The 10,000-nt window shown below is 43.2% G+C and overlaps 1 protein-coding gene across 2 annotated transcripts in view; it reads left to right on the forward strand.

Annotated features, from left to right (window-relative positions):
* efr3bb (EFR3 homolog Bb (S. cerevisiae)) overlaps positions 1–1,197 on the forward strand; it is a 74,648-nt gene extending 73,451 nt beyond the window's left edge. For both annotated transcript variants that reach the window (XM_042095120.1, XM_042095121.1), the window contains one exon: positions 1–1,197. This exon is cut by the window's left edge and continues 310 nt beyond it. The gene's annotated coding sequence lies outside the window, so the exon portion shown is untranslated.
* The last annotated feature ends 8,803 nt before the right edge of the window (positions 1,198–10,000 follow it).

Here is a 10,000-nt window from a genome sequence, read left to right on the forward strand (position 1 = left end):
CAACACACACACACACACACACACCAAACAAACAAACATCAACAACACACAAACCCAAAACACTGTCCACTGCTTCATCAGACATTTTTACCTGCACACACACACACACACACACACACACACACACATCAAACAAACATCAACACACCCATCCAACAAACATCAACAACACACACATCCAACAAACATCAACAACACACACACACACACCAAACAAACAAACTTCAACAACACACAAACCCAAAACACTGTCTACTGCTTCATCAGATATTTTTACCTGCACACACACACACACACACACACACACACACACACACACACACTACACTGGCTGATGTGTTCAAACTATGTGATGGATGAGAAGAAGTGAAGTATTTTTCTAGAAGTCTTGGAGATGGATTATCTGTCCTCGTGTTCTCCCAGACGCCAGCCTGTGTTCTGGGGAACCCTGTTCTGTCCTGTGTTGGTCTAGAACCCTGTTCTGTCCCGCATTGCTCTAGAACCCTGTTCTGTCCTGCGTTGCTCTAGAACCCGGTTCTGTCCCGCGTTGCTCTAGAACCCTGTTCTGTCCCGCGTTGGTCTAGAACCCTGTTCTGTCCTGTGTTGCTCTAGAACCCTGTTCTGTCCTGCGTTGGTCTAGAACATTCTCACAGGTTCACACAGGTTCTCCATCTGACATGACATGACCTGTCTCCATGACAACATTGCCCTCTCCTGGTCTTCCTCTCTCTCTCTCTCTCTCTCTCTATTTCTCTTTGTCTGTGTGTGTGTGTGTTTTTGTTTCTCTCAAACACACGTTACACACACTAAGGTCAAATGCCTGATGAGGTATTTCTATGTAGTTTCCTGTGTGGTCATTTTAATTTGATTAACGTTACTGATGTTTTATTATAGTGTGTATTTTTAACATTTCTCTTGGGTTCTAAGCCATTAACTTTATTGTGCTGCACCTATTTATGCTCTTTTGTTTTTGTTTTTTATTATTATTATTATTATTATTTTATTTTTGTTTATATTAACGTTTGCTTACTAATGTTTTGTTTTATATTAATGTTTGCTTAATAATGTTTTGTTTTATATTAGCGTTTGCTTCCTAATGTTTTTCTAAGGCTGTCCTGTCTCTGTCTTTCATTTGCTGGCATTTGCATGCATGTTGTTTTCATGTCCAGAGATGAACAAGCCCTGAGTGTTACAGCAGCTGTGTGTGTGTGTGTGTGTGTGTGTGTGTGTGTGTGTGTGTGTGTGTGTGTGTGTGTGTGTGTGTGTGGTCTGCTCCATATATGTTCCTCTAAGCTGGACAGTAGTGCTCCGCCTTGTTTATGTTTACAGACCAGACGCTGTTTGTTTGTTTGTTTGTTTACTGACTGAGCTGAGGGGAGACGTTAGGGCAGGTGTCGCTCTGCGTTGCTCACACAGTCCTGAGGTCACACTCTGTCCACTGTGCTCAACCAAACGCTCTCTCATGTGCTGTCCTTCACAGGCACACCTGCCCATGTGTGTGTAATGTACATCTGTGTTTACGTTAGAGGTTTTAATCAAATATATTATTTTGAACAAAGCTAATGCTATAGACTGCACTGAACTGACAAAACACCCACGTAGGGCAAATATAAAAGATAGAACTAGAACTGGAGATCACTGGACGTCACTAGAGGTCACTGGAGATCACTGGACGTCACTGGAGGTCACTAGAGGTCACTAGAGGTCACAGGAGGTCACTAGAGGTCACAGGAGGTCACTGTTCCGAAAGCCCAGTTCTGATGAGCTCTGAGTTCTTCTCAGCAGCGTTGCAGTCATCTCACTTACTGTGTGTAGTGTGTAGTGTGTGTGTAGTGTGTGTGTGTGTGAGTGTGTAGTGTGTGTGTGAGTGTGTGTAGTGTGTGAGTGTGTGAGTGTGTGTGTGAGTGTGTGTGAGTGTGTAGAGTGTGAGTGTGTGTGTGTGTAGAGTGTGTGTGTGTAGAGTGTGTGAGAGAGAGAGAGAGATCGAGGCGGTTACTTTCTCTTCTTCTTTTCCCCTCTTCTCTCTGTCCCCCCGGTGCCTCCCTCTCTCTCTTTCCCTCCCTCTCTCTCTCTCTCCCTCCCTATCTCTCTCTCTCTGTCTCTCTTTCCCACCCTCTCTCTCTCTCTCTCTCCCTATCTCTCTCTCTCTCTCTCTCTCTCTCTCTCCCTATCTCTCTCTCTCCCTCTTTCTCTCTCTCTCTCTCTCTCTCTCTCTCTCTCTCTCTGTCTCTCTTTCCCACCCTCTCTCTCTCTCTCTCTCTCTCCCCTATCTCTCTCTCTCTCTCTCTCTCTCCCTATCTCTCTCTCTCCCTCTTTCTCTCTCTCTCTCTCTCTCTCTCTCTCTCTCTCTCTCTCTCTCTCTCTGTCTCTCTTTCCCACCCTCTCTCTCTCTCTCTCCCTATCTCTCTCTCTCTTTCTCTTTCTTTCTTTCTTTCTTTCTTTCTTACTCTCTCTCTCTGTCCCCTGCAGGTCATGGTGGCTGTTGTGCTTTGGGAGCAGTGAGCTGTAGTCATATTATCTGGTAGAGTGAAGAGCTCTCTCTGACCGCTGGCCACTAGTAACAACCTAGCAAATACTGTGTGTGTGTGTGTGTGTGTGTGTGTGTGTGTGCGCGTGTGTGTGTGCACCCTGGCAAAGACCACAGGGACCAACCCTTTCATCATGTTCCTGTGGAGTTGAGTTATGTTACGTTACTGTATGTTACATTACATTATGTTACGTTACGTTGCGTTCTCCGAGGAGTTAACTTCAGGACAGACTAGCGCCTTACTGCTCACCTAGACATATCCTAGCTGACTCTCCATTCACTCATCTCAGCGCAATGTCTGACCAGCCCTGTTATTAACACCGCAATGTCTGACCAGTCCTGTTACTAACACAGCATACGGCATATTACGTATAACCACTGTGGCATTATCATTGTCCATTTGGTGTGTGTGTGTTTGTGTGTGTAAGTAAGTAAGTAACTGGTGTAAGTAACTGTTCCCCATGTGCGTCTGGGTGATGGTAGAGTTTATTTTTTAATAAGGTGACTTGCTTTTATCTGTTAAGTGTGTGTGTGTGTGCTTTGAGTTGGTCAGCCTGAGGTTGTGCTGCACGTGCCAAACTGCACCAGGCACCGCGTCCACCCTGCCAGCCCGGAGTGAACGAGTCTATTTTTATACGGCCCGTTCCTCATGTGCATGTGCGCTGTATAGCTCAGGGGTGTGTGTGTGTGTGTGCGTGTGTGTGTGTGTGTGTGTGTGTGTGCGCGTGTGTGTGTGTGTGTGTGTGCGCGTGTGTGCGTGTGTGCGTGTGTGCGTGTGTGCGTGTGTGCGTGCGTGCGTGCGTGCGTGCGTGCGTGCGTGTGTGCGTGTGTGCGCGTGTGCGAGTGTGCGTGCGTGTGTGCGTGTGTGCGTGTGCGCGCGCTTGTGCGCACCAGTCTACACCTCTAGGGGTGCCAGATGTTAGGGGGTAGGCCATGTTTGGTGGGATCACATATGACGGACAGCTTTCCTAGCCAATCTCTTTTCACACAGCACTTTTAGTCATGACCTCACAGAGGACAGATGACATCAGAGACTCCACCACCGTGTACCGTATACTAACAGCAGCATCTGACTGTACAGGACATGTTCACTGGCTTCACTATACAATCAGCTGCTGTCCATGTTGTGGGGGCATCTGATGTCCAATCACCTGCTGACCATGTTGGGGGGGCATCTGATGTCCAAGTCTGAATGGAATACTATGCAGCAGTACACCGTTCTGGGTCTGACGTTACCATGGCGTTACAGTGGCTGTTTTTCGACCAACAGAAAACTGGTTCTTGAACCGGTTCCGTTCACAATTGTTTGAACTTTGGTGGCGTCCAGTGAAGCAGCTTGCATCTCCATCTGTGTTGAGCAGGACAGGGGATGTGTCATCAGCTGAGGGTGTTGCGTCGCGCACATATTTAATCTGTCAAATGAAACCCACACTTCAGTTCACAGGAAAAAAAACAAAAAACTTTTTGTGGCCAGATCTGAACCAACTTCTCATGTCCTGAACCATTTCATCTGGTCGAGATGCTCTGAACGATTCAACATCTGGAATGTGAACCAGAATGGAGCCGACTCTGTTGGTGGAACAGGCCCAAGTGTGTCTCTGATGCGTGTGTGTGTGTGTGTGTCTCTGTCTCTGATGCGAGTGTGTGATGTGTGTGTGTGTGTGTGTGTGTGTGTGTGTGATGGGACCCAGGAGCTGAGGGCCTGTGTGTGGGGAGAAGGCTGTATGCTAACGTCACTAGTGCTTCTGTGGCTAATGTCTTCAGTAACAAACTGCATAAATAAATAAATAAATAAATACTTTGTGACCAACAATGACTTCCAGTGTGGCTCATTCAAAGTGAATTAAAACCGTTAAATTACAAACATGATAAATAACTAAAATAGGATTTAAGCTCATGGCATGAACATAAATTGATGACGATAATGACCGAGTGATTTTGTGCTTTGTGTTGTACCGGTCCTTCCTGAGGGGGAAAATAGAAAGGTGTGTGTGTGTGTGTGTGTGTACCGGTCCTTCCTGAGGGGGAAAATAGAAAGGTGTGTGTGTGTGTGTGTGTACCGGTCCTTCCTGAGGGGGAAAATAGAAAGGTGTGTGTGTGTGTGTGTGTGTGTGTGTACCGGTCCCTCCTCAGGGAAAATAGAAAGGTGTGTGTGTGTGTACCAGTCCTTCCTGAGGGAAAAGAGAGAGATGAATGGGAAGATGGAGGAGAAGAGAGATATGTAATATCTTCTGATGGACGCACGCAGCTCTTCTCCCCCCTCCAGCCAAGGCCGCTGCCGCTGCGCTGCGTCCAATAACAGCCGGCCGAGTTGGCGAGAGGCTGAGCGATGAGGCGAGAGTTCCACCTTTGAGGCTCCAAACAGAGCAAACGTAGGAGTCCGCCGTGTCGTCATTATGAAGCGATGGACCAGCACGCCATCACCCCAACACTTATTACACCCCAATATTCCCTTATTAATCTCAGGCCTCGAAGCGTGTGTGTGTGTTTGAGTGAGTGTGTGCGTGTGCATGTGTTTGTGCGTGTGAGTCATTCTGAACTCTTTACATCTCCATGTTTGGCCTGGTTGAAAACGCACCATTAGAAAGAGAACTTCTGTTTCCAGTGGCAGAGACTGTGCTTTAACATGTGGGGTGGTGACAAGCACACACACACACACACACACACGGATCAGATCAGAGACTGTGCTTTAACATGTTCAGGTGATTCAGATCGTGTGATGAAGTGGTGTAACGGGGATTTAACCCTTTTCCCTTCTGTGTGTTGCTAGCCAAAGGCTAAGCTAAGCTTCTTTATATAAATTTTATAATTTTATTTTATATAAAAGTTGCTTTTATAATTTAATTTATTGACGTGGGAGAATGACAAACTTGCATTCATGGTCTTTCAAACAAGAAGTGGGCAGCAGTCAGAGGTGTGCACAAATACATCAAAAACTAATTTGTTACAAATACTGGCTCATGAAATGCAACAAAATAAAATACAAAATACTAATGTCAAAAAAGGTATTTAATTAAAATATTAATATTTGAGTTTTGGAAGGAGATTATTATAATCTTATCAAAGGTAACAAATGAACCTCTTCCTCTGTGTCCCAAACTTTGTATATTTGGACTTTTTCCAGAAAACTGTACACTATAGGAAGTTTCAGAAAATGATGGTCATACTGTGTCTTCTTGAAACCAAACATAAAATTGCACTGTCATGGAAATCAGTTCATAGACCAAGTAAACAGAGTTGGATTGGGGATATTGTAAAGTCTTGCTATGGAAAAACTGACTTACATAGTTAAGGGGAAATATAAGACTTTTGTGAAGATGTGGGGTTCATTTATGGAATTTCTGGCGATTTCTGGCGAACTCAACCATGTTTCTTTTCCAATCTGTAATATGGTAATAATGGATGTGCTTCTTTGTTTTATGTTACTGTATGTGTTGTTTCTGTATGTCTTTTTTGTAGTAACTGGGAAAAGGTAAAAGATATTGGTAAAAATAAAATAAAATAAAATAAAATAAAATATGAATATTTAGTAATTTGAAAATACAAAAATACCCACACAATAATCAAAAAAATAAAATAAATGTCAACTGAGCGAGCCAAAATGGTAAACTTTACAAGGACAATGGTAAAAGGACAACTTTAGAGCTGAAAATAGGTAATTGCCCAAGCCCAAGGGATATGACTGGGCACCCTCCTTATTCTTACTGAGTAACCTAGGCAACAAGAAACAGTAAAGCTAACCAACCAAGTAAAGCTAACCAACAAAACCAGGTTCACCAAGATTTAGGCCTTTGGCTCCCAGACTATGGTGATAAGCATAGCCTACTGTCATGGTAATAGGTAGGCTATATACTTAACTGAGTAATGGCATTTTGGGCTTATTTGAGGAAAAAAAATGATTTTAAGAATTTGAAATACTATAAAATCTGAATTTCCCTTTGGGGATCAATAAAGTATCTATCTATCTATCTATCTATCTATCTAGGCCTATCTATCTAAATAGAAACCCACAAATTATTTTTTCAGTCCTTCAAAATACAAATTACAAAGTACTCTAAAGTAATGAAATACGTATTTCAACTAGAAAATGAAATTTTGAGGAAATTACCAGTGCATGAAAATAAACATACTGTATATTAACATAAAATGCAAAACAAACTTTTATTTGGAAGCAGTTGGCAGGAGTCATAGTTGATAACAACTGACAGTTGAAATAGCTGAACAGTTAAATAGTTGAGTAGTTTAAATAGTTAAATTATTTAATAGTGAATTTGAAACAGTTGTGGGCAGAACAAACAATGGTTGAACAGGATTTGTAGTCTTAAGAGAGCCAGATTGCATGCTTAAAGCCTGAGACAGAGTGTATAGTTTAAGTTAAATGTAGATAGTGTAATGGATGTAGATAGACAGAAAGTTGAATGGATGTTGATAGGCAGATTGTTTAATGGATGTTGATGGATAGTTTAATGGGTGGATGAGTGAATGGTTTGAAAAGGATGAATGGATAGAAAGTTGGATGGAATGTGCCTTATATCCTTGTAGAATGGAGACACAGAGAGAGTTGGCCTAGTTGAGCAGAAAGCAGTTGATACAGGTGCAATCAGTTTAACTAGCTTTTTGATGGGGCCTAGTTGAGCAGCTGGAAGTTGATACAGGTGCAAATCAAGTTAATTAGCCCATTGTGATGTCATAGTGCCAATGCAAAGTCTATGAGGAAAAATAAGCTTGTTTTCTATTAATATCTCAAAAAGTATAAAGTTTACAAAAGTGAAAAATACATTCCTCAAGTGTCCTTTTCAAGACCTACGTTACAAAGTTTGAACGAAGTTTCTACGTTTAAACGGTTGAAGCTGAATTAAGATGCAGAAATTTGGTGGGAAGAAGAAGAAGAAGAAGAAGAAGAAGACTTCGGATAACAGAACAGGGCATTTTCATGCACTGTAATATATATATATAGAATAGTATAGTATATATACTTTTTTGATCCCGTGAGGGAAATTTGGTCTCTGCATTTAACCCAATCGGTGAATTAGTGAAACACAAACAGCACACAGTGAACACACAGTGAGGTGAAGCACACACTAATCCCAGCGCAGTGAGCTGCCTGCTTCAACGGCGGCGCTTGGGGAGCAGTGAGGGGTTAGGTGCCTTGCTCAAGGGCACTTCAGCCGCGGCCCACTGGTCGGGGCTCGAACCGGCAACAAGTCCAGAGTGCTAACCAGTGGGCCATGGCTGCCCCAAATATAATAATAATAATAACATTTAATTAAAATACTGCCCATGTCTGGCAGGAGTCAATAACACCTGCAGCTTCCTGCACACTTGCTAGTCTGTTCCCTTCGGTGTTTTCCAAATTCAAGGAAGATGTCTTGCTCTTGGTTGAGGTAACGTCCCAAGGATTTTTGTTTTGCTTGCCGCCGGGCTCAGCGCAAAATACCAATGACATACAGCGTGCCGCGTTCAAAGTTCAACATTATTTAACTTTGACTGCGGCACGCGCAAGAGCGGCAAAGCGGCAAAATGCCATTGACAATAATGCATTTCATAGCACATACCGCGTGTGATATGATAGGCCCTTGAGACAGTGGAATGACCAAGTAGCTAGCCTAGCATGAGACAGTGGAATGGCTAGGTAGCTAGCATAGCATGAGACCACACTTCCTCCCTGGTTTCCTATTGCCTCTACTAGTCAGTACGAACAACTTTATGACATGAAAGAAACAGCACAGATTTTTTTGTCTAAAACTAGCAAGAGAACCGGAAAAGCCAACACTTGCCTTACAAACAGGAAGAACAGCACAAGTGTCAAGTGTGTAATAAAAGCCAGCATACAAACTCCAAGAAACTATCTGTAGCCTCTGACGCAAATAAGCCTCATGTCCGGTCTATGGATGTCTGCCTATTGTTGACAGCAGGGTTTTTTTACAATTTAAAATTATTCTTTCTAGATTTTAATGGGCCATGTTGAAGAGCTGATGTCTGTAATTGTTTGTGCAAATATAAACTGATTCATGTCCCTTGCATTTTGCAACTGTGAGGTCCATGGTAGGCGCCTGACATAAATATTGTTTCATTTTGCGAGTGATATCCACGTTCTGGCGGTGTTCTAAATGTGCACAGAAGGAGTTCCTAAGCTATATAAGGTATAAGCTAGGCCTATTACAGAACATAAATTGTCACTATGCTGGCGACCCAAATAAAATCTCCTACGACCCACCCTTTGGGAGCCAATGCTTTAGACAACATAGGGAACGAAACGGGAGTGGAATGGGATTCGGGAGCCTTTCTCTCGGGATTTTGCAGGACAGGATTTTTTTTTGGGGGGGGGGGCAGTCACGTGAGTATTTGTGTGGGCTCGGGATGGGACGGGAGTGAAAATTGATTCCCGTGTCACCCTCTACTGTCTGTATGGCTATGCTAGGTGAACGATTCCTCTATTACAAGTTTGTTTACCATCAAATTGGCTTCATAAAAGGTCATATTAAGGTGAAAATCTTGCATAGTGTACCTTTAAGCTTCATTGTGCATCTCTCACACACGTTACTACAATAGATGGCAAAGAAATGAAAAGTACAAACTAAAATGACTCCACTTCCAAATGTAATTTTTGTCCATATGAGTGTCTCTCCTCTCTGAGTAAGTGTCTCTTGACTGATTTGATCTGAGGGTAGGCAGACGCTCACTCTCTGCTCTGGCTGGTAATGGAGGTCCTCGCTGTAGAGGGATTATTATAGCTCCAAGGCCGCTGGAAACTAGTGCTGTATGAATCATATGCTATGAATCATCTCTAGTGACTAATAGCTGCTATTGTTTCCTCTCTCTCTCTCTCACACACACACACACACACACACACTCTCTCTCTCTCACACACACACACACACTCACTCTCTCTCTCTCACACACACACACACTCACTATCTTTCTTTCTCTCACAAAAACACACTCTCTCACACACACACACGCACACTCACTCTCTCTCCCTTTCTTTCTCTCTCACAAAAACACACACTCACTCTCTCTCACACACGCACACTCGCTCTCTCTCTTACACACACACACACACACACATATACATTCTCTCTCTCTCTCATACACACGGTGAAGTTAATGATAAGAGAGCAGTCGATGTTCCTTAGGCCAGGTTATTATCAACATTCTCTGAAGGCATTAATAGTGTGTTAGCCTGACGAGCCAGACCCACATCAAGATGTAGGGTCTGGGAACTCACCATTTGCAGTGCTCAATCCGAGGGGCAGGATAAAGGGTTATCTTTCAAATTCCTAAATCGGCTAGTTGATCAAACTTTTGGCAACTTAAAAAAAAAAACCTTAACTCGTGTCACGCTGTTCACCAGCAGCAGCATCCATCTTCTTTGTTTTCAAGTAGCAGGAAATTCACAACTCTGCCATCATTATGTTAAGCCCGCCCACCGACTATATACGATGCGATTGGCCTGATCGAAGTTTCATTTTT

The sequence above is a fragment of the Alosa sapidissima genome, chromosome 6 (genome assembly GCF_018492685.1).
Source record: "Alosa sapidissima isolate fAloSap1 chromosome 6, fAloSap1.pri, whole genome shotgun sequence".
NCBI classification, from domain to species: domain Eukaryota; kingdom Metazoa; phylum Chordata; class Actinopteri; order Clupeiformes; family Clupeidae; genus Alosa; species Alosa sapidissima.